This window comes from Caloenas nicobarica, chromosome 2, assembly GCF_036013445.1.
Source record: "Caloenas nicobarica isolate bCalNic1 chromosome 2, bCalNic1.hap1, whole genome shotgun sequence".
Lineage (NCBI taxonomy): Eukaryota > Metazoa > Chordata > Aves > Columbiformes > Columbidae > Caloenas > Caloenas nicobarica.
In genome coordinates, this window is record NC_088246.1 from 85,102,663 (window position 1) to 85,126,169 (window position 23,507).

Genomic DNA, 23,507 nt, shown 5'->3' on the forward strand with positions numbered 1-23,507 from the left:
CAGCAACTGGAGTAGGGCCTTGTATTCCCAGGTAGCAGCACAGCTCAAGAGACTGGGGTCCAGGAGCCAGTAACTGGACACACTAAGCTGCTGGAGGGGATCCACCTTGTACATACGTATATACAAGATCTCACCAGTGGACTTCTATCCTGTCTAGTCAGAGAAGGGAGCAGGATGAGACCGTTGATGCTGTCCACATTTGTGCGAGTGCTTTGAGTGTCTGCCATCTATGTGGCTGGCCATGGATATGTGTATATAAGTGATCTAATACGTGTGTTCTAGGTGTGTGTGCCTACTGGAAATGTATCTTCAGCCTCTCTACTAGTTAGACCTGAGTACATGGAGCTGCAGTAGCATCACCCCTCTCAGACTGTTGAATTTGGCATGATAAATTTTCCTCTAAGAATATGGGCTATGTGTATGCTTTACCTTATTCACAAACAAGATACAGCATATTGTGGTATATACATGTATTTTGTGTATGAATGCCTGCTGGGAATACATCTTCGGCTTCATGATTGGTTGAATCTGGGGACATGGAGTGGCAGCGACCTCACTTCTCTCATGCAGTTGAGTGAGTCATAGTGTATCTTCCTCTAACAGAATGATTCTTCTCTCTCCCTTTGGTCAAATACAGTTTAAAAGCAAGCCACTTGTGGTGATGTCTTGGTATTTTCACTAGCAGGTATCTTCTATTTTTCCTTCTCTATCCACAGTCATATTGTATCAGAAATAGAAAGCAAATATAGGAAGTAGGCATTAAAAATGCACGAGAGTTTCATCTTGCTTCATCTGTGTTTGTTTAAACAAAACATGTTACACTGGGCCTTAATTTGTACTTTTGCTACAGGAGTTTTACCATAATAAAAATTATAAAAGCCTTCACTGTCTTACCTGCTCAAGATACAGTTAGCTCTTTGTCTCAAGTGAAATTATTACTCCTGTTATACGCTTTTTTTCCCCCTATTATGCTTTCACAGGAACAGTGGTGACTTTTGTTCATGAGTTTTTAAATAAAGACTGCTTATCTACTCTTCTACAATTACATGGTGCCTGACCAGTAGTAATACTCAAGCTGCTCCTAGTTTTGAGTTGAAAAGGTATAGTTCACACTTTGAAAAGTAAATGCTTCGGAATCCATGCTATCATTAATCACTTCACTAATCACTCTTCCACAAGATCTTGACACACTTCAGTATTCAGATATGTGCTGAAAGGCAGTCAAAAGTCTTGTGGGAGATTTTTAGTTCTGGTGTTGACACAACTGAAGATGTGACTACCTCTTGCTTGTGCAAGGCCTCTGTCTGCAGGGTTCTGCTGCTGCTCTTGGTGCTCCTCATGTTACAAAGAGAGAAAGGGAGACAGGCTTGAGGATGGACATGGACAGACTGTAGGTGGGTTTTGGTGGATGACAGTGAAAGATAAAATATCTCATGTGGGAGGAAGAATAGGGAACAGAAGGAAAGAGACAAAGTGATCACAGAGAGTAGACATGAGTTTTTTAAATGCCTTCTTTCAGATACTGAGGAGCATGTACATGAAACTAGAATGATGTATACACTCTGCATTTTGACTTTCACAAGTCCAACTGCCAGCCAGCTAAGACGCACACTTTTTTCCAACATGTATTTCTCTTATAGGCCTTATAATTCTTGGTACCGATTGGCTAATCATGCTGATATTAACTGTGGCAGTTAGAAAATATTGTCTTGCGGAGCAAACCCTTCTGAGGAGAGCTTTTTTGTTAGAGTGAAACAAATACTCTGCAGCATGTGTGGAAACACATTAACATTCATTATATCCCCATGCTGCTGTAGAAATATTGATTAAAATGCTTCTTTCAGCAATGTAAAGTACATATTTTTGGTTGGGCTAAGGTATGATTCTTATCTACTTGGTATTTGATTAACCTAGTTGTGAATAAAGAACTAACGTATTGCAATATTTGCACAAGTAATCCATCAGTTTGATTGTATGAACAGCTTTACAGCTATTTCCAATACTTTCTAATTCGCACTTGCTAGCACTGAAGAACAAACAACAGATTGCTCCACATCCCCAAAAGTGAAATGATTAGGACTGAAAATCCAGACAATTACATTTTCTCCTATATGACCAAATCAATTGTTGCCTTTTTGTTTCTTTTGGGATAATAAACATTTTGAAACAGCTGTCACAGGGAGAGGGAAATCTATTAACACACTCTCAAAAGACTTCCAAGATCCAAGTTTTCAAAATAACCTAGGAGATTTTTGTGTGTATTGTGAATGGCTTATAAGAACTATGGACTTCTAAAGAATTGTAAACTTTTGTTGATGGATGGGATACAAGGTTCATCAGTTTCTCAAATTAAACATACATTTTGGAGTCTAAAAAAGTTCAATTTGCCTTTGATAATTTGAAAAGCTGAGTGGTGTACATAATGCAGTTAATTATTTCCAATGGTAAGCAGGAATATAAAAAAACATGAAGAGAATACTTTGGATATAACTATTTAAAAATATATATATATATAAACTTTTCTGTGTTATTATTCCCTTCACCTGTAAGTTTTTAATATTAAAAAGCTGGTGATGATAGTTCTTAGCAATAATAGTGGGCCCCACTGGGACACAAAAAAAAAATCCTATCACTGCCACTGTCTGGAAATGGACAAATGTCTTTGGATTAGTTGGTGGAAGGAAGTAGACAAGCCAGTCCGAGTTACTTCATAACTGTATTTTTCCTTCCTAAGGAGAAGTTATAAGTGAGACAGACTTGTCAGTCATTTTTATTTGGATGAGGAAAAAGAGACAGTAAGATTACACCAGCAAAGACTGCGATTAACAAAAATATTTGTGTGCAGAAATGGCTGGCAGGCCCCTCTCCTGATCAACAGATATCTAACAGAAGCAGAGGAAGAGTTGGTAAGATAAGTACGGCTTTCTTCAGTTGGCTGAATAAGGGGGAAAAAAAAAAAAGAGCAAGAAATTAATTTCCTTAGCGAACAAAGAAGCCAACCATTTACTTAATAGACCTAAAAGGTTGCGTTTGTGGAGAATGACTTGGTATTGAAAGAAATAGTATGTGATAAGGGAGTAAATGGTACAGTTACTTGAAAACTATGTTGCCCAGAAAAGAGAATTTGTTCATAATATATTTTAAAATTATTTTTTTCTTACTGTTTCATGACTTTTTTTTTAATCTTGCAAGCCAAGAGATCAAAATCCCAGTTGAATGATTACATCAATGTACAGTATGATAATGTCCTTTAGAGTTCAATCATATTTTTTGTCAGGTGACTTTATTTGACAAAGAGGTATCTGAGAAATAAACTTTCTCTATTACTTGTATTCTAGTAAATTTACTTATATTCTAGTAAATTAAAAAAATAAAAGGTACAAAACTATTTTTTAGAAGACCTGTGTTGTTCAATACAATCATTTACTTTCTGGCTGCACTAGAGGTTCTAAACCATTTTCTGAACAGTCTCAGGTATGTTCTGATCTCAGCAGAGTCCGTTCAGCACTCAGGAATAGCGTTTGATATTGTGTCTTAACTGAGGGATACATCAAGACTCCTGTAAAGAAAGAATATAACCTTGCCAAAGGCTCAGTCATTAATATCCAAACAGATTTGTGTGTTTTATATTGATGGTTGACAAACCTTTGATGTTACATTGAAAAACTGAAGTGAAGAGCATATCCTTTAGAAATATTTTACTCTGACAGGACAGATATATTATAATTAATGCTGGATAGCTTTCCAGGAGCCTTCTATGGACAAGATCTACTGATTGCGTCCTATAGGTTAAATCTAAATTAAATTGCAATATATCCTGTGAAGGGATAACTTCTACAACATTTGTTGGTATATAGTGGCACAGACACCACATACCAAGCTTGTAAGGAGTAAAATAAATTAATATGCAAGGAATGGAATGACAGAACATCAAAATTCCTGAACAATTAGTCTTTAAGTTCACAAAATATCATGCATTATGACTTCAAAGAATTACCTTTTTAAGGTATGCATTAATAATAACAATGTTACATGATTTAAAAGGCATACAAGTTAATTGCATTACTGAAGTTGAGATGTTTTTACTTTGGTTAAAAGGGCCTATTTTATATAGGTTTGATTTAATTATTCATGAAAGGATGGCTACAAGTTCCTAGAATGCGTGTTTAGACTTGGTTCCAAATGCAGTTGCAGACATAGTCAAGAAATGTTTGAGGAAACAGAACAGGCATAAATGGTCTGATTATTTTCAGAAACAAGCTGTTGCAGGCAGGTAGAACCAGGCTTGACATGCAGCATGTCTGGTAGAAAGAAGTACTACAGAAAAAAGTATCGTATTATTTTACTCTTTTGGAATTTGAAACAAGGAAAACAGAGAGGGAACATTCCTGCTATACTTTCAAAGGCAAGCAACCATGTTCTGTTTCTTGCTGAGTACAAGCTGGGATTTACAAAACGTAAGGACTGCCATACTAAATCAGATCATCTCCCCATTATCCTACTCCCTACAGAGGCCATTAGGGAAAGAAGCAGAGGCCTCACTCAATCCCAAAAACTCTGGACAAAATGTGATGAACAGTGTTGCACTGAAACAGATAGTGAAGAATCATTCCTGATTACATCAGCCGAGTACCTGCCTATGTAAAACGAATTGTGGAATACAGTATTTTTTCAACTCAGCTCTTATACCAGTGCTGCCATTGGGATGAATATCCAAACAAAACCAGTTAAAAGCTGGTAGCACTAATTTGAACAGTAGTAGTTAAACTGTGTTAAAACCGTGTTAACAAGTAGAAAGATACATTTCTACATTGCTAGGTTCAACCATTTCAGAAGAAAATAATTATTTCAGAAAAACCCATCTTTTCTTTGCAAGGTGAAGTTGATTTATACCTGATCTTTACTCTAAGGCATTTCAGCCAGAAGGTTAGTATTGCAACTACCAGTGGATGTTACTCAAAACTGTCAACATCTGTTTTCAGGATTCTGCATGGAGCATCTCAGGAAGAATTATGTAAAGACAGAACCACATTCTCAGGAAGTAATACTCTTTCAGGCAAATTACAAGCAAGCCCTTTTAACAGGTTTATTATAAGCTTTTTTGTACTTTGGATTTATTTAAAAAAATTAACTCGTAACGTGAAAATTATATGAGAAAATGAAAAAAAAAGTCTAGGAGAATTCTATTACTGATCTAACAAACAAGTGACTCCATTTTTAGAAATAGATCTTGATCTGAGTGTCTTGGCCTCCAGTAAAGGAGCTTCCATCATTTCTTCGCAGAAATTAGTATTGATTTTTTTCTAGTAAAGAGACAAAAGACAAAAATGTGTCATGATTTCTGTGTAATGAAAAGTGATTTGGAAAAGAAAAGGAATTGAAACAGGGAATTGAGACTTCTGGGCATGTTACTTGATGAATTTCCAACACTGCGAAGACCTAGAAAAAGTGATACCTTTGTCTTTTCCTAAGCTATATTACTGCTTCATTGCTTATGGTATTTGACCATGTCTAGGTTTCTTTTCGAAATGTCCTGTTACAGTATTCAGAAAAGTCCAAGTTTAACTCAGGGAAACACAAGTCAGTATCTTCACCTAATGCTAAACTACAATTTAGAGTCATCTAGGTCATCTGGGCAATCATATAAGAGATATTTATATTGTGTTGCAAATTTATAATGAAGGATGTCTGTAGCTCTACCATTTCCTTTCTTCCTTCTCTCCTCCCTTGGCCAATAAATGAGAAGCAGTGATTACCAGTAAGACTTTAGAAAAATCCCCTTCTCTCCCATGGCCACATATAACATTTATTTTATAAAGTTCGTTTTGTTCTGAAGAACCAAATAACAGCTGCTGTTACAGAAAAGAACAAAACATGTATGTCAATACCTCATGTAACACTGTGGTATCTTTGTTTTCAGTAAGTCTATGTAATTCTGTCAGATGTCTGAATGCTCAAAAATACCAAAGCTTACCTGAAGAAAATAATATCCCAGTTGCTTAAATTGCTTTCTGTATTTATTATATTCCTGGATTGTTTTATTTTTTACGTACACAAACACACATCCCTGTACGTGTATATATGCATCTGAGGTGAGCAGGGGGAGTCCTACTGCCTAGTCCACAATTTGTTTTGTCTGCTTACATATTTTTGCAGGCCAACTTTATACATTCAATCTTAGTGAAGCTATTGGAAGGCAACATTAGTAACATAGTCAGAGGAAGGAGTTTCAATTGCATGTTCATAAATGAGTCTTACAGGAAACAAATATAATTATAAATGTACAGATTGATACCTGGGATGATATTTATTTGTGCATAGAGTGTTTGGTATTGATCAAGAGGACAAAACCATCAATCTACTAATAAAAGCTTTTGATCAGAATGATTCAGAACAAAGGTACACAGCAATGCAACTTAAAGAATGGGAGAAAAATGAAAAGTCTGAATTTCCTAGTGCCTGAGCAAAGGAGAATTTTTTAATTATTGTTTTTCTGTAGGATTAACACATGGTGCTAATAGGTTGATTTTTTTTCCACTTTTTTATACAAATAGGGAACAATCTCCTTTTGTGTACAGAAGGCAATATTTGAAATAAAAACTCTGGAGAATACAGTGGTTATATACTGTTGTATCCTTTGTTTAAATCACTAATTTTAATAGATTGTTTTCTGATAAATATTTGATCTGTGATAATCCTAAAAAATCCTTGTCAGTACTTAAAGAATGAGATTCCCAGTGTGCTAGCAAATGTGCATAGGAGGACTTTCTAAAGCAGGCAATAAATGACTTAAGAGCAATGGTTATTGGTAAATGAATCATACAGGATACCACAGCAAGTTTAATATAGTAAATATATAAGACAAATGGGTGGGATAATAAACAAATACTTCTGAAAGCAATGGAGTGTTTACGGCAGTATTTTGTAGGCATGATATGAGCTGAATTTTAAGGCAAAATCTGAAGGAATTAAATATTATTGCTTTGTAATATTTGTTGTGCAGTCCTAAAGATCAGCAGTACCAGTGAGGAACGTCGAAGACACTTGACTCATTAGTTGTGAGAGCAAGTGGAATTTTACACATTCTTTTTTACAAAAAATGTAATGCATGTGTATTTCAAGAAAATGTTACCTATGGAAAGGCCACAGAAAGTTTATATGTAACTACAAAGCTGCAAGAGTTGAAGGATTTGAGATTTTAATCCAGGTTTTAGTATAAGTCCAAAAAGATGAAACAGTATGTGTATTCATTCACACGTGACTTAATTGCTAAATGCATTTGCATCATCTGTAGAAAAAAAACTATTAGTTTTGGGAAATAAGATCCTTTTTGTTCTTACTTGTAGTTTGGTGTACATGTCTAGCAGTCTTCAAGGTAAATATTTTACCTTTTATTATCTAAAAAATGTATGTGGTCTGACTAATTATATTTCTGTATGTCGATAAGGTGCTTGATTTTATAAACCTTGCTAGATGCTTTTGTGAACTGCTTTACTTGAGCGCTGCTGAGATCCTCTAGAAAGGTCATGTTAATACTGGATCCATCATCCTCTCTTGCTGATCACAAAGAACATAAAATGTGGTGCATTACTATAGTAGTATTTATTTTCTCATGTGACAATGTTACTGCAATGTTGTCATCTCCAGCAAGAAGTACAGATCAAAATACTTTTTTTTTTTTTTTAAAGTTTAAGTTCCTATGAGGGTATCTCCTGAAAGTATATAGGATAAAATTTTCAAGAACCTGATTCTCACAGATATGTGGTGCAGCCCAATTTACATTCATCATCTCTTTACATTAAAGCTTAGGAAGGAAACAGAAGGGAAATCATAAGCATGATTCTTAGTGGTTTTGATGGTAAACCTTAGCTCTTGTCAATATTCCCAGCTTTCTCATGGTGGTAGATGAATCTTGAAAAAATAATCAGATAAACAAAGAGAAAGCAAAGCTTTCTCTTTAGTAATTTCTGTATTTTTTCAGGGTATCGGAGCATTTGCAAAATTCAAAACTATGGAGTTGCTGTCAGGAAATCTTAAATTTACTATTTGAATAGCACAGAAAGAAATATATAAGGAATACATTTCTAAGACTTTGAGGTAATTTTTCCTAAAAAAATGTGATAAATTATTAGCTGACCTGTGTCTACTAGAATTTTTACTAGGTGATTTGCATTTGGAATTCAAATACATATTTTCTAGCATACATTTTATTTTCTATAGCATTCACTTTTCTTTCCACAGACAATTGTAATCAAATTTTATTAACTATATTTATAAGGAAACAATAAATCTCATTTTGCTCATATGTTGGATTTTCACATGTGACTGTAGTAATTTAACTTAATGCAGTTTTGTATTTATTTATTCAGCAGGTAGGTGCTTTTAAAAAATAGCGATAAATCATGCACTGCTGCCACCCACAATTTTAGCAACCAGATCTATGTGTCTGGCAGGACTGCTCTCAGAAACAGGGAAGCAGAACTATAGCTAAATCAAATAAATGTAGCTTGTCACAACACTGTACAATTTCAGAAACTTAGGTGACTACAAAATACAAGCGGTCAATTCCTCTTACCATGGAGAAAAGCCACAAGAAAAAAACAACAAACAAACCAAAACAAACTCTATAGTTTTGATAGACTTAAGGATACTTGCTTAAATTCTAGGAAGGTCAAGAGCTAAATCCGTGTTCTGAACCTATAGGTCACAAATTGTAAGGGAGGATTCACAGTTAGAGATCAGGCCTCTCAGTGTCCCAATAGGTACCTGCAGAAGAAAATATGGAGCTGCTGCTTTGATTGCATGCCTCAAAGAAGAAAGGGAAAAAATTGCAAGGTGGAAAAGAAGCTGTCATGATAAAGCAGTAAAAAACATGGCAAGAAGAGAGCAGCTCTGTGGAGAGGGATCTGGGGATTCTGGTCGACAGCAAGTTGAACACAAGCCAACAGTGTGTCCTGGCAGCCAAGAGGGCCAACCGTGTCCTTGGGTGCATCAAGCACAGCATTGCCAGCTGGGCAAGGGAGGTGATTGTCCCGCTCTGCTCTGCACTGGTGCAGCCTCACCTGGAGCACTGTGTGCAGTTCTGGGCACCACAGTATAAAAAAGGATATAAAGCTACTGGAGAGTGTCCAGAAGAGGGCTACAAGGTTGGTGAAGGGTTTAGAGGGGAAGCATATGAGGAGTGGTTAAAGTCACTTGGTTTGTTCAACCTGGAGAAGAGGAGACTGAGGGGAAACCTCATCGTGGCTACAGCTTCCTCACAAGGGGAGGAGGAAGAGTAGGCACCGATCTCTTCTCTCTGGTGAACAGTGACAGAACCAGAGGCAATGGCAGGAAGATGTACCAGGGAAGGTTTAGGTTAAACATTAGGAAAAGGTTCTTCACCCAGAGGGTAGTGGAGCACTGGAACAGGCTTCCCAGGGAGGTAGTGATGGCCTCAAGCCTGACAGTATTCAAGAAGAGACTGGACAACATTCTTAGACACATGATGTTAACTGTGGGGCTGTCATATGCAGGGTCAGGAGCTAGACTCAGTGATCTTTGTGGGTCCCTTCCAACTCAGGACATTCTACAATTCTATGTTTCTAAGTAACTTAAGAGGCCAGAAATAAATCTTTAGTTAGTAATCACATTTAAACAGGAAGGCTGGGATGTGTCATGGACAGCAGAGTCGAAGACGGGACAGTCAGCTGAAAATCAAGGTGTCTCTCAGAGGGTTCCCAAGAGCTATGCTGGCCAGTGATGCTTCTCTGGTTGGCAACATCTCCAAATGACCTCTCTACAGCTGCCCTCAAATGCAGTTGTCTGCATAAGTAAATGTTTCCCTGCCACAGTCATACTTGGGTGGTGACAAAGAGCTAAAGCATGGTATGGGGCTCTACAGAGGTTTGGTTCATGTGCACAGCATATGTTCTCATGCACGAATTGTTTCTTTAATATACTGAGTACAGTTTCAGCCAATAGGGAAAGAAGGGAACTAAGACAGCAAGAATACCATAAAATCTGAATGAGGCCCTGGGAAAGCAAAGGAAGTCACAGTCATAATTTTCAACTGTTCTCTCAGACTGGAAGGAGTCTCATTTTTTTTCCTAAACTACTTTTTAAGATCAGGCTTTGCAACTCTGGAAACAGGAGAATTTCTATCACAGACCATTGTATTAAGTTAATTGTCCTCCCTTAACAGCGTTTAAGAAATTTACTGTGGCTGTTAGTTTTATAATGCTTTTTATTAATCTGACCTATTTCCGTCTGAATCGCTGGGAGCCTTTCATGTGTTAAACATTACATGTGGCTTATGCCATTTTCCAGGTTTTTATTTATTTTTAGCCTGTTATTTAAAAAAAACCCAAACAAACAAACAAAAAACAACTCTGTGAGGGAGAGTATAAATAGATGAGGTAAATTTCCAATGTCAGACATTGTAGTATGGTCAATTCCTTTTCAAATCATGTCTCCTTGGTGCTGAGATACAGAGGTCAGAGTCATTATTAAACAGAAGAATATATGTAAATGAATCTGTGTATCATATGTAAAAGTAAAGAATGATATTATATAATATATTATACAGAGATCAAGTTTAAAGTTCAGATTTAAACTTAGGTAAACATATTTAGACTTGCCCATAGGGCAAGATCTTCATGTTATAACTTGAAAAAAAAATGAGGATCTAAGTACTGTATATCTCTTAACAAGAGCATTTATTACAGCAATAGAACGTTCTTGAGAACAGTCATGCTGCTTACTTCTTATTAAACATAAATGTTAAGGAATATCTTTTAATCCTTTTATCTGTGAGTTTCAGAAGCTGCTCTGAGTTATCTGGCAATATTATTCACTTTTAAGTTCTGTGAAGAACAAGCATTCAATAGTTTTTGACATAAAACACCATGTGGCATGTTTTGTCAAATAGAGCTTTCTGGAGAAATTATTTTCTGAAACTAACAGGTTGAATGTTGCAGATTGTTCTAATGATGCTCACTGCTGTCAAAAAGTACAATAATAAAATCCCAAATTTAGCATTTCAGTTAGAAGTGGCTGCCAAAAAATCCCCGTGATCTATCCCAACATGCCTTGCTTTCTGCAAGATTTTGCTTCATTCTTATTTTGGGTTTTCTTCTATGAGGAGTTCTGCCATTCAAAACTGACTAGAGGCAGTGGTTGAAATTCAAAACTCACTTTAAAATTGATAAAATATTGATGAATCCTAGTCTTATAAAAATGTAGCATAAAGTATAATCAGAAATAATGAGCGGTGTGATATTTGATATTATAAAAATTACGAAAACCCCTACTGTCTTTCATACTTTTTCAAAAAAATCTTTCCTTTATTTTTTTTTTCTCCCTTCAGGCTACTTCTTCTACCTACTAAATACTTTATGGTCTTAGGTTTATCTCAGAACAGTTTAGAATAAAGATAATTCTGTCTTTCAAAATGCTTTGCAAATAAGTTATTTTTAGTAGTTGCCATGTCAGGCGAATTAATTGATTTTCAGACAAACTTTTCATTTGAAAAATGGCAATAACCTGGCACATTTCACTGTGTGCTCCGACAAAGGCTAATGTTTAGATGTGAGAGGTTTTGACTGTTCCTTTTTGCATTGGCTTTTAAAATTTCAGGTGTAACAATAATACTAATAATAATAATAATTTTATTTTTATATCAGGAATCTCTTTTGCTGTGGTGCAATCTCTCAGAAGCATCACTGCCCTGTTCTGTCTAGCACCTAAAAGAAAAATATGAAAATCTTAATTAATCGGTATTAATAACACAGATTTGAATACCAAATATAAACTATTGGTGCTTCAGAGAGGAGGTATCATGCCACTTATGAAACTAGGAATGTAAACAGTGAAAATGTCTACATCCTGTACCAAGACAGTAAAATACAAACCTTGAATAATGTATATAAACTTTCATTTTAGAAACAGAACAGACATTGAGATAGTTTATGTACAGTTTATCTGCAATTACTTTTAAAATAGATTTAATATTTCCCTCTATATGGTAGAGGCAGTTCGAGCCAGAAAACCTAGAAGAATATGCAGTAGGAAAACAGTCTTGAAATGTAACACAGAGAAGAAGAATCAGAAATGTGTTTCGTTACTCCTTTATTCCTTCATGACTTAGATTGTATTCATTTTTGTCAAGGTTACTACTGTTTCTACAAAATGTACACGATGATCATCTGTTTGACAGCATGATAAAGTTGCTGTCTTTATGTAATATTGTCTGATTAAAAAAACAGATTTATTTTCCAAAGTGAGATTAAGTCAGTAGGAAGCTGACACCAGGCTGGAAGCTACAGTTGTTTGGAGAAGGGAGATACTCCTTCACTTTCAAATTTTTCGCCCAAATACATGCTTTCATTTCATACCTTAGGAACCAGTATGCTTCTTTAAGGAAGGGTAAGAATGCTGGAGGACCTACAAGGAAATGTGTGAAATGAGTCATCAAAATATTGGTTTGATATAAGAGAAATATGAAAAATTCTTCTAATTTTCACTCAGGTAAAAAAAAGAAATAGAAAACAAAGTGTCTTTCGTATGCTTCTTCATTGTGAATGGTAGGTGTTGATTAATCTTCTTCATATATATTTAGGATTATTTAATGAAAAGTGTGCCTGACAGGTTTATGGTGGTAGTAACTACTGTTGACTGATTATATATGGCACAGTGTTGAATTAATATAACTTTTTAGAGAGGACAATAACTCCCCTAATAGATAATCTGTCCTGCCTCTTTATCGTGAAGGGCTATGGCTAGATATGAAAGGCCATCAATTTTTAACAGTTAAGACAGACATATTGGTCTCATTAAAATTCATCTTCAACATCATTATAAAGTTAGAATTATAATGAGTGCCACTGTATAATACTAGAGAAGAACCAGATTAAAATGGAGATGGTACTTTTAAGATAAGGTCTCTATTTTATTAATGAAACATACAGTGTACAATCCCTTCCGATTCTTTGAAGATAAAAATAACCATATACAGAGATAGCACTTGTAGTTTTAGAGTTTAATGCCCAGAGGTATAAACTGAAGATTTTGGATTTGTTTTGTAACTCACATTACTGATGTTATTAGAAACGGGTGTTGTAGATTAAGAAGTTATAAAACAGTAGATACAGATTTAAGAGTTACAGAAAAGACCTTGCAATGGATCAGCCTACAGAAGGTTAAAGTTCTGTTAAAAGCATTCATTTCCTTCAAATAGTTTTCCTCTCAGCAGAAATGTGAATGCTGACACTACAAAATGCAAGGTTGTTCTATATTCAAGTTTTACAAAGCAGATATGAATGAATGTATTTGATGCCATACTTGAGGTCTATTATAAAAATATGGAAAGTCTTTAAGATAATGTGTGATTGCTGTGTGCTTTTTGCAGCTAGCACGTGAATGAGAATGAGAAATTTCATTTCTCTGGGGGGGTACTCTCAGAAGAACAATTTTAAAATCAATACTATAAATGGAGAAAATTACCTATCAATTAGTAAAAACAATTGTGCAGATATAACAATTATCTGTATCAGTACCATGTCATCTGATGATCTTGGTGTGTCAGAATATGTTTTATCTAATAAGAAGAAATGTTAATTATTTGAGTGAATGGATTTGATTTCCATAATCCTCATTCACTATTTTGCTTTAGCTGTTGAATATCATAGGAAAAGCAAGGATGTGGCAAACTCAGATAAAATCCTGTTAAAATGGGAATGACAAATTTCTAGATAATGAAGTATGCATTAAGCTTGGAACATTAATGACCATAGTAGTAAAAAATATATGGCGTATTTTATGTACCTCTACCTTTTCTTTGTGCTCACTTAGATGAAAGTATTGAGATAACTATAGAGGCTTTATATTCCTTTTACCACAAAAATAATTAAAAGCTTTAGAATGCCATTTTCTTAACTGCATTCTTTGTTTTATTTTTCTGCTTATATAAAAAAAAAATTCAGTTCAGCAAGTAATATTCTCAGCAGCTAATTTGGAAAGTGAGTTTGGGGAATCCTGAAGAATATTTTTTTTTAGAGTTGAGTGCAAATATCTTAATCACTCCATTCATACTAAACACATAGATGGACTCTGTATTTGATTCATGTTTGCAGTGATCGCTGCTGTTACTTTTTTTTCTGAAAAATAGGAGACAACCACTAAGATACTACAAAGATATAATTTTCTCTCCGGCAGCTTTTCTGAGTTTTGCAATTTCTATTGTCTTTCAACTGATTTTGATCCTTAGTTAAGCTGAACTCTTCTGTCCCTAACCACTTCCTCAATAATGAGCTTGTTCTTTACAAAAGAGACTTTCTTTTACTTCAGTCCATTAGTAAAGAGTAAACTAGGGCAGAAGTATTCTTTGCCAAACTGGCCCAAATTTTTGGTAATGGGAATATAAAGTTACTCTCAGAAATGTGTATGTAGAAACCTACAAAACTCTCTAATGCAGCACTTCTGACAGACCTCATGTGGATAAGATTAAAAAAAAAAACAACAGCATAAATAGAATGGATTTAGACAGTGGAGCATCTATTAACAATGGAACTAAAACCTTGCCTAGCAATTACCTGCAAGGACATTTTATCAAACTAAAACAAGAACAGCCAGTCTTAGGGATCTATTATGGGTATGTGAGAGTAGGATCAGGGCAGAAACATCTTGATCATATCTGTTGTGTGGTCATCTTGAGGCAGTGGAGGATGCGTCAAGCAGAGCAGAGATGGGAAAGCAGTATGAGAATTTAGTCTACCAAATATTAATTTTAACAAGGAGTTTGGGAACTTGGGAACTGGGTGTAGTTTGAAGGGCAAATTCTTCTGAATTTCGTTGAATCACTCTTGGCAGAGTTCTGTATATCTCTAGGCATTCATATTTTAAAAATTAAAATAACTGTGAAGCTTTTAGATTGCCTATGTCACAGTGATTTCCACAAGTCACTAAAACTACCTTGAAATATTTGTGACTATTTTATTATTTTTATTTGACATAATTTATAACTGTAAAAATTAAAGCAATAATAAGATACTCAACTATATCTGTATGCACCCTGCTTGGGATAATTCATAGATAGAACAGACTGCTATAATCAATAATGTATAGTTGGGAAGCACTGTGCAATTCAGTGATAGAGTACATTCTTCCCAAAATTGCACTAAATCAGAAAAAAAATATTGTAACATGAATTTGAAGTAAGCAACTATCTCTTGGGAAATCTAGACTAAGAATAGCCATAGGAGACTTGTCTACATTTTAAAAATAGACCTAAAATGTCATCTAACTTGGTCTTTGACTTTTTGAAATTAAACTCTCTTGAAGGCTGTTTAGTAAACACTATTGCTATTTTTTTGTTATATAATTGATTTCAGAAAGTGGATGTTTTTATTTTTATGAAAATTAAAGTAAACTAATGATTATCTAAATCAAATTCTCTTTATAAAAAAATTTTAAAAAAACCCCAAACACCATACATTTTGAAAAGTCCAGGTTTTCTTCCAGTTTGGAATAAAGACAAATTTTAGAGCAGAGATATTCTTTCAGTTGTAGTACAGTATCTATCCACTGCTCAATTTTTATTTTCAGTGCTTTGAATAGGCAAGTTGTGAGTAAGAGTAAAACAAATTGAAACCAAAACCAAAACCAACACATAAACAAATAAACACTACAATGACAAAAAGAAACCAAACAAAAATCAAGGAGATTCAAAGCACTAATTATATAAAATCAAATTGAGTTGAAATGTAAGACATTGGAGAAAAATAGTTTGAAAAATAGTTTGAAAGAGGAGAATAACTTTTGTAGGCCGTCAATAATACATATTGTACTGAATTTTTCCCATTTGCTGTAAACATGATATTTTTTAAAGGTGAGGGAATAAGGATGCAAAAAATAGAACTTTTTTTAGCAGGTAGCAATGGAACTTTGTTAATAAACTGAAGAAATGCTTTGGCCTGAACTGCACCTTTAAAATACTGTGGTCTTATTTCATTAACTTGTTGCTCAGGATCCAAACAGAGTAATCATGAAGTAAAAATTTCAAATAATTAAAGAATTTTAAAGATATTACATGTGACCATTTGGTTAGCACATCCTTTAAAACATTAAATAAATGTTAAGACAATAAATATGGATGTAAACACATGCTAACCAGTGCTGTCTTTGTAGACGACTGAACCAATAGATCAAAGTATCAATTTTTCTAGTAACCTGCTGCCTTATCTAAATCATCCATGCTGTAACTTGAAGCACAGTGATGCAGAGTTGATCTGCTACATCTGTTAAATTGGTCTTTTATTATTGAATTAGTGATTTGTTGAGTCAAATATTGCAACTCTTGCTAACAAATTGATTTTGCTTGCCTTTTATTAAATTATAGAATTGTTTGGATTGGAAAGGACCTTCAAAGGCCATCTAGTCCAACCCCCCTGCAATAAGCAGGGACATCTTCAACTAGATCAGGTTTCTCAGAGCTCAGTCCAGCTTGGCTTTGAATGTTTCCAGGGATAAGGCATCTACCACCTCTCTTGGAAACCTGTTCCAGTAGTTCACCACCCCTCAGTGTAAAAAATTTCTTCCTCATGTCTAACATGAATCTCCCCTCTTTTAGTTTAAAACCATTACCCCTCATCCTATCACAACAGACCCTTGTAAAAAGTCTTTCCCCATCTTTCTTACAGGCTCCTTTTAAGTAGTGAAAGGCTGCAATAAGGTCTCCCCAGTGTCTTCTCTTCTCCAGGCTGAACAACCCCAATTCTCTCAGCCTGTCCTCACAGGAAAGGTGTTCCATCTCTCTGATTATTTTGGTGGCCTTCTCTGGACCCTCTCCAACAGGTCCATATCTTTCCTGCAGAGCTGGATGCAGTACTCTAGGTGGGGTCTTCTGAGAGTGAAGTAGAGGGGCGGAATAACCTCCCTCGACCTGCTGGCCATGCTTCTTTTGATGCAGCCCAAGATACCATTGGCTTTCTGGGCTGCAAGTGCATATTGCTGGCTCATGTTCAATCTTTAATCCACCAGTACCCCCAAGTCCTTCTCAGCAGGACTGCTCTCAATCCCTTTATCCTCAGCCCGTATTGATACTGGGGGTTGCCCCAACCCAGGTACAGGACCTTGCACTCAGCCTTGTTGAACCTCGTGAGGTCACATGGGCCCACTTCTTGGTTTGTCCAGATCCCTCTGGATGGCATCCCATCCTTCAGGCATGTCAACTGCGTGACTCATCTTGATATCATCTGCAAACTTGCTGAGGGTGCACTTGATCACAATGTCTATGTCATTGATGAAGGTATTAAACAGTACTGGTCCCAATACGGACCCCTGAGGGACACCACTTGTCACTGTTATCCATCCAGACATTGTGCCATTGACCACCACTCTGGGTATGACCATCCAGCCAGTTCCTCATCCACTGAACTGTCCGCCCATCAAATCCATATCTCTACAATCTAGAGAGAATGATTTTGTGGGGGACTGTGTCAAAGGCTTTACAGAAATCCAGAGAGAGGACATCTGTAGCCCTTCCTTTGTCCAGTTACTCCATTATAGATGGACACTAGGTTGGTCAGGCAGGACTTGCCCTTGATGAAGCCATGCTGTCTGTCTTGAATCACTTCCTTGTCATACATGTACCTTAGCATAGCTTCTAGGAGAATCTGTTCCATGATCTTTCCAGGCACAGATGTGAGGCTGACAGGTCAGTAGTTCCTAGGGTCATCCTTTCTAACCTTTTTAAAGATGGGTGCAAAGTTTCCCTTTTTACAGTCACCAGGGACTTCATGTGACTGCTATGACTTCTCAAACATCATGGAGAGTGGCTTGGCAACTACATCAGCCAATTCCCTCAGGACTCTGGGATGCATCTCATGAAATCCCATGGACTTGTGTATGTTCAGGTTCCTCAGGTGGTCTTGACTTTACTCTTCACCCACCCCACATCCCTCAGGACTGCAAACTGCATTAGCACATAATCACTGCAGCCCAGGTTGCCTCCAATCTTGATGTCACCAAGTAGCTCTCTTACACGGGTAAGAGAGGTCCAGTATTGCATCTCCCCTGTCTATTACCTGGCTGAGGAAGTTATCTTCAATGCATTCCAGGAGTCTCTTGTATTGCCTATGGCCTGTCATGCTAATTTTCCAGCAGATGTTGGGGTGTTTGAAGTCCCCCAGCAGGACAAGGCCCTGTGAGTGTGATGCCTCCTGTAGCTGGAGTAAGAATGCTTCATCAATAGTCTTCCCCTAATTGGACGGCCTGTAGCAGACACCAGTCACAAGGTTTCCTTCATTGCCTCCATCTCTGATACTTACCTAGAAGCTTCCAGCCTGTTCATGGCTATTCTTCAGAGACAGCCCTTCACACTCTATAAATGTCTTGACATAGAGAGCAAGCCCTCCAACCTTCCTTCCTTGCCTGTCCCTTCTGAAGACCCTGTTGCCATCAATGGCTGCACTCCAGTCACGGGACCCGTCCCACGAATTTTCAGTAATGGCCACTAGGTTGTAGCCTTCTACAGCACAGTGGCTTCCAACTCCTGTTTGCATGTTTGTCATATTCAGGGTTTATGTTCATATGTTCTGTATAAAAAGTATTTAGACTCAAAAGAATGTCCAAATCACTGCATTTAAGATTCTATTGCTTTATTCAAAAGGTCATTAGAGAATAAAAATTAAAAAAATATAATTCATGACAGGTGACATCTAACTCCTTATTTTGAAAGATTTACTCTTGTTTTGTAGCAAATAAACAAAGAGAAAGTCAAATCAAGGAATCAAACCTATTTTGTAATGTTAGGCAACAACCTTTGGTTAAATATCTTTTTTCTATGTACATTTCAGCACAGTTGTTTAACAAAAAAACTCCAAAACAAAACCAAAACCAAATAAACCTTAAAAAGAGGGGGAGTACTTTTTTAAAAGTTATTCCAGCACGACTTTGCATTTTAAAGGTAAGGTTTTCCAGGTGAAACATGGAAATGAAAAGCAAAGAATAAAACTTGCAAGAAAACTGGTTAACAGCTATGCAAACAGAAAATACTTGTCACCTTGGGCATTACTATAATGTCCTACTGCAAAAGTCCAGGGAGGTCGGCATACAGCTTAGGTCTTTGAAACAAGATAATAATCCAACACCTACTGAGTGCACCTGACCTTTTCTAGATACGGGGCGTGAGTTCCTCAGAAATTTATCTCAGCTACTTATAAACAGAGAATATTTCCAGCCCCTAATGGGCTACATTATTATGTGCTGTGAGTATGTACTGAGCTACTGGGGAGACTGAAGGAGATTTTGAAAGTTATTTTTTTGAAACTAGAAAGATAAACTGAGTTAAGGACAAAAGTGTTGTTGAGAAATTCAGAGAAACTCTGAAGAATAAGTTCCTGAGGAAACTGGGGCAGGGATTCTCAGTGAGTTGCTTGCTCCATTTGTCAGGTTGCTCCTACCTGAAAGTCACATGTCTAATTAAATAGTAACCTCTCATATTTAATTGTATTGGTTTGTTCCTGGAAACAGGAGAGTCAGAAACCATTTAACCATGGAATGCTTAGGGCAGATGTTTATGATATCAGCAGAAACAGGAAAATATTAATTAGAAAATACTAATCAAGACTAAATTCAGTAAGATGTTTAATCCTCTGAGACCTTCTGGTGGTAGTAAGTTGCCACCAGAGTCTACCCTGAATAAACAGAGAGCAGTGGCTGAGCTCGTGGAAGCTAGTGATTCCTTTGCGTGCATTTTATCTTGTCTGGTGAGGTTTTTCCCTGGCATTGACCTCTTTTAGTGACGGAAAGAAGAGCGTTCCAGGACAGAGACTATACAAAAGACCAGAGATCCCTTGGGGAAGGGGGGATGGTGTTTCTTGAGCATTCAGGGGATTTAAACAGGACAGAATGGCATCTCTGCTCTTGACCCTATTGTCAAATTAGAAGGCAAATTCAATTTTCATCTCTAATTCATATTAGAATATAGATGCCTCCAAAATGTATGTGTTTCTGAAAGTGTGCTTGTAATCTTGTCAGCCACAGGGTTATAGAAATTTTTGGTTTCAAATGCTTCAGACTCTTTGATCTGGAGAGAAATGTGGGTCTATAAATGGGACTTCACAGCAATTAAGCAGTTAATATGAGATTTATGCTTCAAATGGTCAGTTTTTATTTTATTCGTCTGTATAATTTGATATGCAAATAGCTTACATTATTTGTCTGTGTACAAAATATAGAGAAAATACAGCTCCTGAAGCAAGATGTATAAACTTGACTTTCACTGCTGCTTTTGAAACGTTTTGTCTTTTAGATGTCCAGATGTATTGCCACTTCAGTTTCATCTGATAAAGCATTATAATGATTTGGTTGTTTTAAGATTCGTAACAGAAAGGATGTTCAAAGGTATAACTACGTCACAGGAAGTATGCAGAAACACAAAAGGTTCTGTCTAGTCCAATAATCATCATTGTGGTTACTGAATGAAATTCATGACTTTCCTTCATGATGTTAAAACTTAAATTTAACCCTATGCATGAACAGTCTGGACTATAAAATAATCTTGTTCTGAGACTTTTCCTGTTGTATTGAAAAGAGGTTGAAGGAAAAATAACTTTTTCAAAGTGCTCTGGAGTCTTGATTAAATTATTTTGGTGGGATAAGTAAGTGAGTCAGAGCAAAAATTGAGATTGGTGATAAAATTCTCAGTTGAAAACTGATGGTCTCCACTGTCACTGAGGTGTTATTTTTCCCCTTTCTGTTCTGTGAATTATTGATATTTCCTCTGACTCATAAGCAAAAGGAAATGTACATTTTGATGTGAAGGTGAGGACTGCATCTTGTGAAATATAAGATCTGAAATATTTCATATTGTTTAATGTCAAATGCATTTTTTTTCTGGTTTAAGCAGAGATGAACATTGACATTTGGATTTCTCATGATATTTAGACTTCTGATTCTAGCTCTGACCCATAACAGAAAGCATAAACAAATTTTCTATTGAGAAATTTGAATTCAGCCTACACGTAAAATTCTGAGTATTTGGATATAGTGTCCTGGATTCACACTTTTTCTACTTGTGAATGATATACATTAGTGATCTATTAAGCAGATGCCATCACATCTTAGTCAGCTCCTTTCAGGTAGTTGTAGACAGCAATAAGTTCTCCACTCAGCCTCCTTTTCTGAAGGCTAAACAGCCCCAGCTCTCTCAACCACTCCTCATAAGACTTGTGCCGCAGGCCCCTCACCAGTTTCATAGCCCTCTTCTGCACTCTCTCTAGTACCTCAATGTCCTTCTTATGATAAGGGGCCCAAAACTCACCAGTACCGAGTACAGTGATACGATCACTTCTATAGTCCTGCTGGCCACATTATTCCTAATGCAAGCCAGGATGCTGTTGGCCTTCTTGGACACCTGGGCACACTGCTGGCTCATATTCAGCCAGCTGTCAATCAACACTCCCAGATTTGTTTCTGCCAGGCAACTTTCCAGCCACTCTTCCCCGAGCCTCCAGCGCTGCCTGGGGTTGTTATGACCTAAGTGCAGGACCCGGCACTTGACCTTGTTGAACCTCATACAACTGACCTCAGCTCAACAATCCAGCTGGTCCAGATCTCTCTGTATGGCCTTCCTACCCTCCAGCAGATAAACACTCCCACCCAATTTGGTGTCATCTGCAAACTTACTAAGGGTGCACTCAATCCCCTTGTCCAGATCATTGATAAAGAGGTTAAACAGAACTGGCCCAAATACTGAGCCCTGGGAAAAAACACTCATGACTGCCCACCAACTGGATTTGGGTCTGTTCACCACAACTGTTTGGGCCCGGCCATCCAGCCAGTTCTTTATCCACTGCAGAGTGCATCCATCCAGGACATGAGCTGCCAGCTTCTCCAGGTGTCCTGGTTTTGTTAAAAACAAGACAAGTTTCTCTTTTAGTGAAGTTTTCTTTCAGTTAAGCCGTTCTTAGTAACTTCACTTTTCTGAGGTTGGATACATGTTTTGGTAGACATAGCAAAGGAATGCAAGGTCGCTGACAAGGATGCACATCCCATAAGTGAGAGGGGCAAGGAGGGGCGAACTGAACAGGTGACTAAAACTGACCAACTAATTATTCCATCCCATTCATGTGATACTTCATATAAAAGTGGGAGATCACAAGGATCTCGCCCCTTTTTTCCCTTCTTCAACTATGGCCGACATCTGGGAAGGACCCTGCCTGCCGTCCCTGCAAATCTGAGGCCTAGTGACAGACCCTGCATCCTTGAATCCAGTTCCGGTTTGCTGCAGAGTCCAACCCAGGACTTCTGGGTGCTGGCCCTGCTGCTGCCGGAGCAGTTCTGAGCTGCTGGGAATTCAGGATTGGTTTTGTATATTTTGTATTATTTTCTCTATTTTATTAGTAGCATTAGTAAAACATTTTTAATTCTTTCCAACTTGCAAGTCCTCTCTCTTTTCGCCTCTCTTTGCTCTCCTATGGCCTTTCCTTAGCGGGCAGAGGGGGGGCTTAGGTGGAGGAAAAGGGAGGGGGTTAACAAAGCATCTGCCACGGTTTATTGTCACCCTGCAATCAAACCTTGACACCAGGAGAATGCTGTGGGATACGATGTCAAAGTCTTTACTGAAGTCTAAGTACACAACATTTGCAGCCTTTCCTTCATCTACTATGTGGGTCACCTTGTCATAGAAGGAGATCAGGTTGGTCAAACAAGACCTGCCTTCCATAAATCCATGTTGACTGGGCCTGATCACATGTATGTGCTGTGTGATGTTACTCACGATGATCTGCTCCATGACCTTTCTCTGTGCTGTTCTTGATTCATGCAGTCCTGAAATGAGGGTTTACTTTTCCTGTATACTCAAATTTGCCATGTGGCTCCCCAGCAAGTACTGTTTCAGGCTTATCTGCAGCACTTGGTACAAGATTTTTTCTGTAGAATATTATCACAGTTTGGCTCTGTGACTTATCTCTTGCTCTAGTAGCTATCATTTTCCACTTTGCTTCTGGTTGGTATTAAAATGCCCTGCATTTCCTACACTCAGAAAATAGCTTTCTTTCTTTCAGTCAATTGTCTTCCTGTGAAGTAGCATCTCCATGATTCTTGAAGCTGTTAACCATATTTGGTGAGACAACAGGGTGCAAGACATTTATTCTTGTTGGTATCTCTTTCTTTGTTAAGGGTTTCCTCTCAACCATGAAAATCCAATGGCTATCACTCTCATACCTTTTTATTCTGTTAAGTCTCAATTTGGACACACTTTCTGTTCCATAGAGAACAGATGCTGCACAGTGGAGGTTTTCTGTGGAGGGTTTGCTGTGCACGTCTGGTAGCACAGTTGTTTTTGCAGACTCTGCAAGGCACCATGAAAACCTGTCTGCAGGTCAACAGCCCATACCTAATGTTCCCTGGTCACACTGGGTTCACAGGCCATGCCCTGGAAAGAACCACTTTGTACAACACTTCATCCTGTCAGTGGCCTAGTTGCTGGATGTATACAAATTCTAAACAAGTGTCTAAAGTCTCTT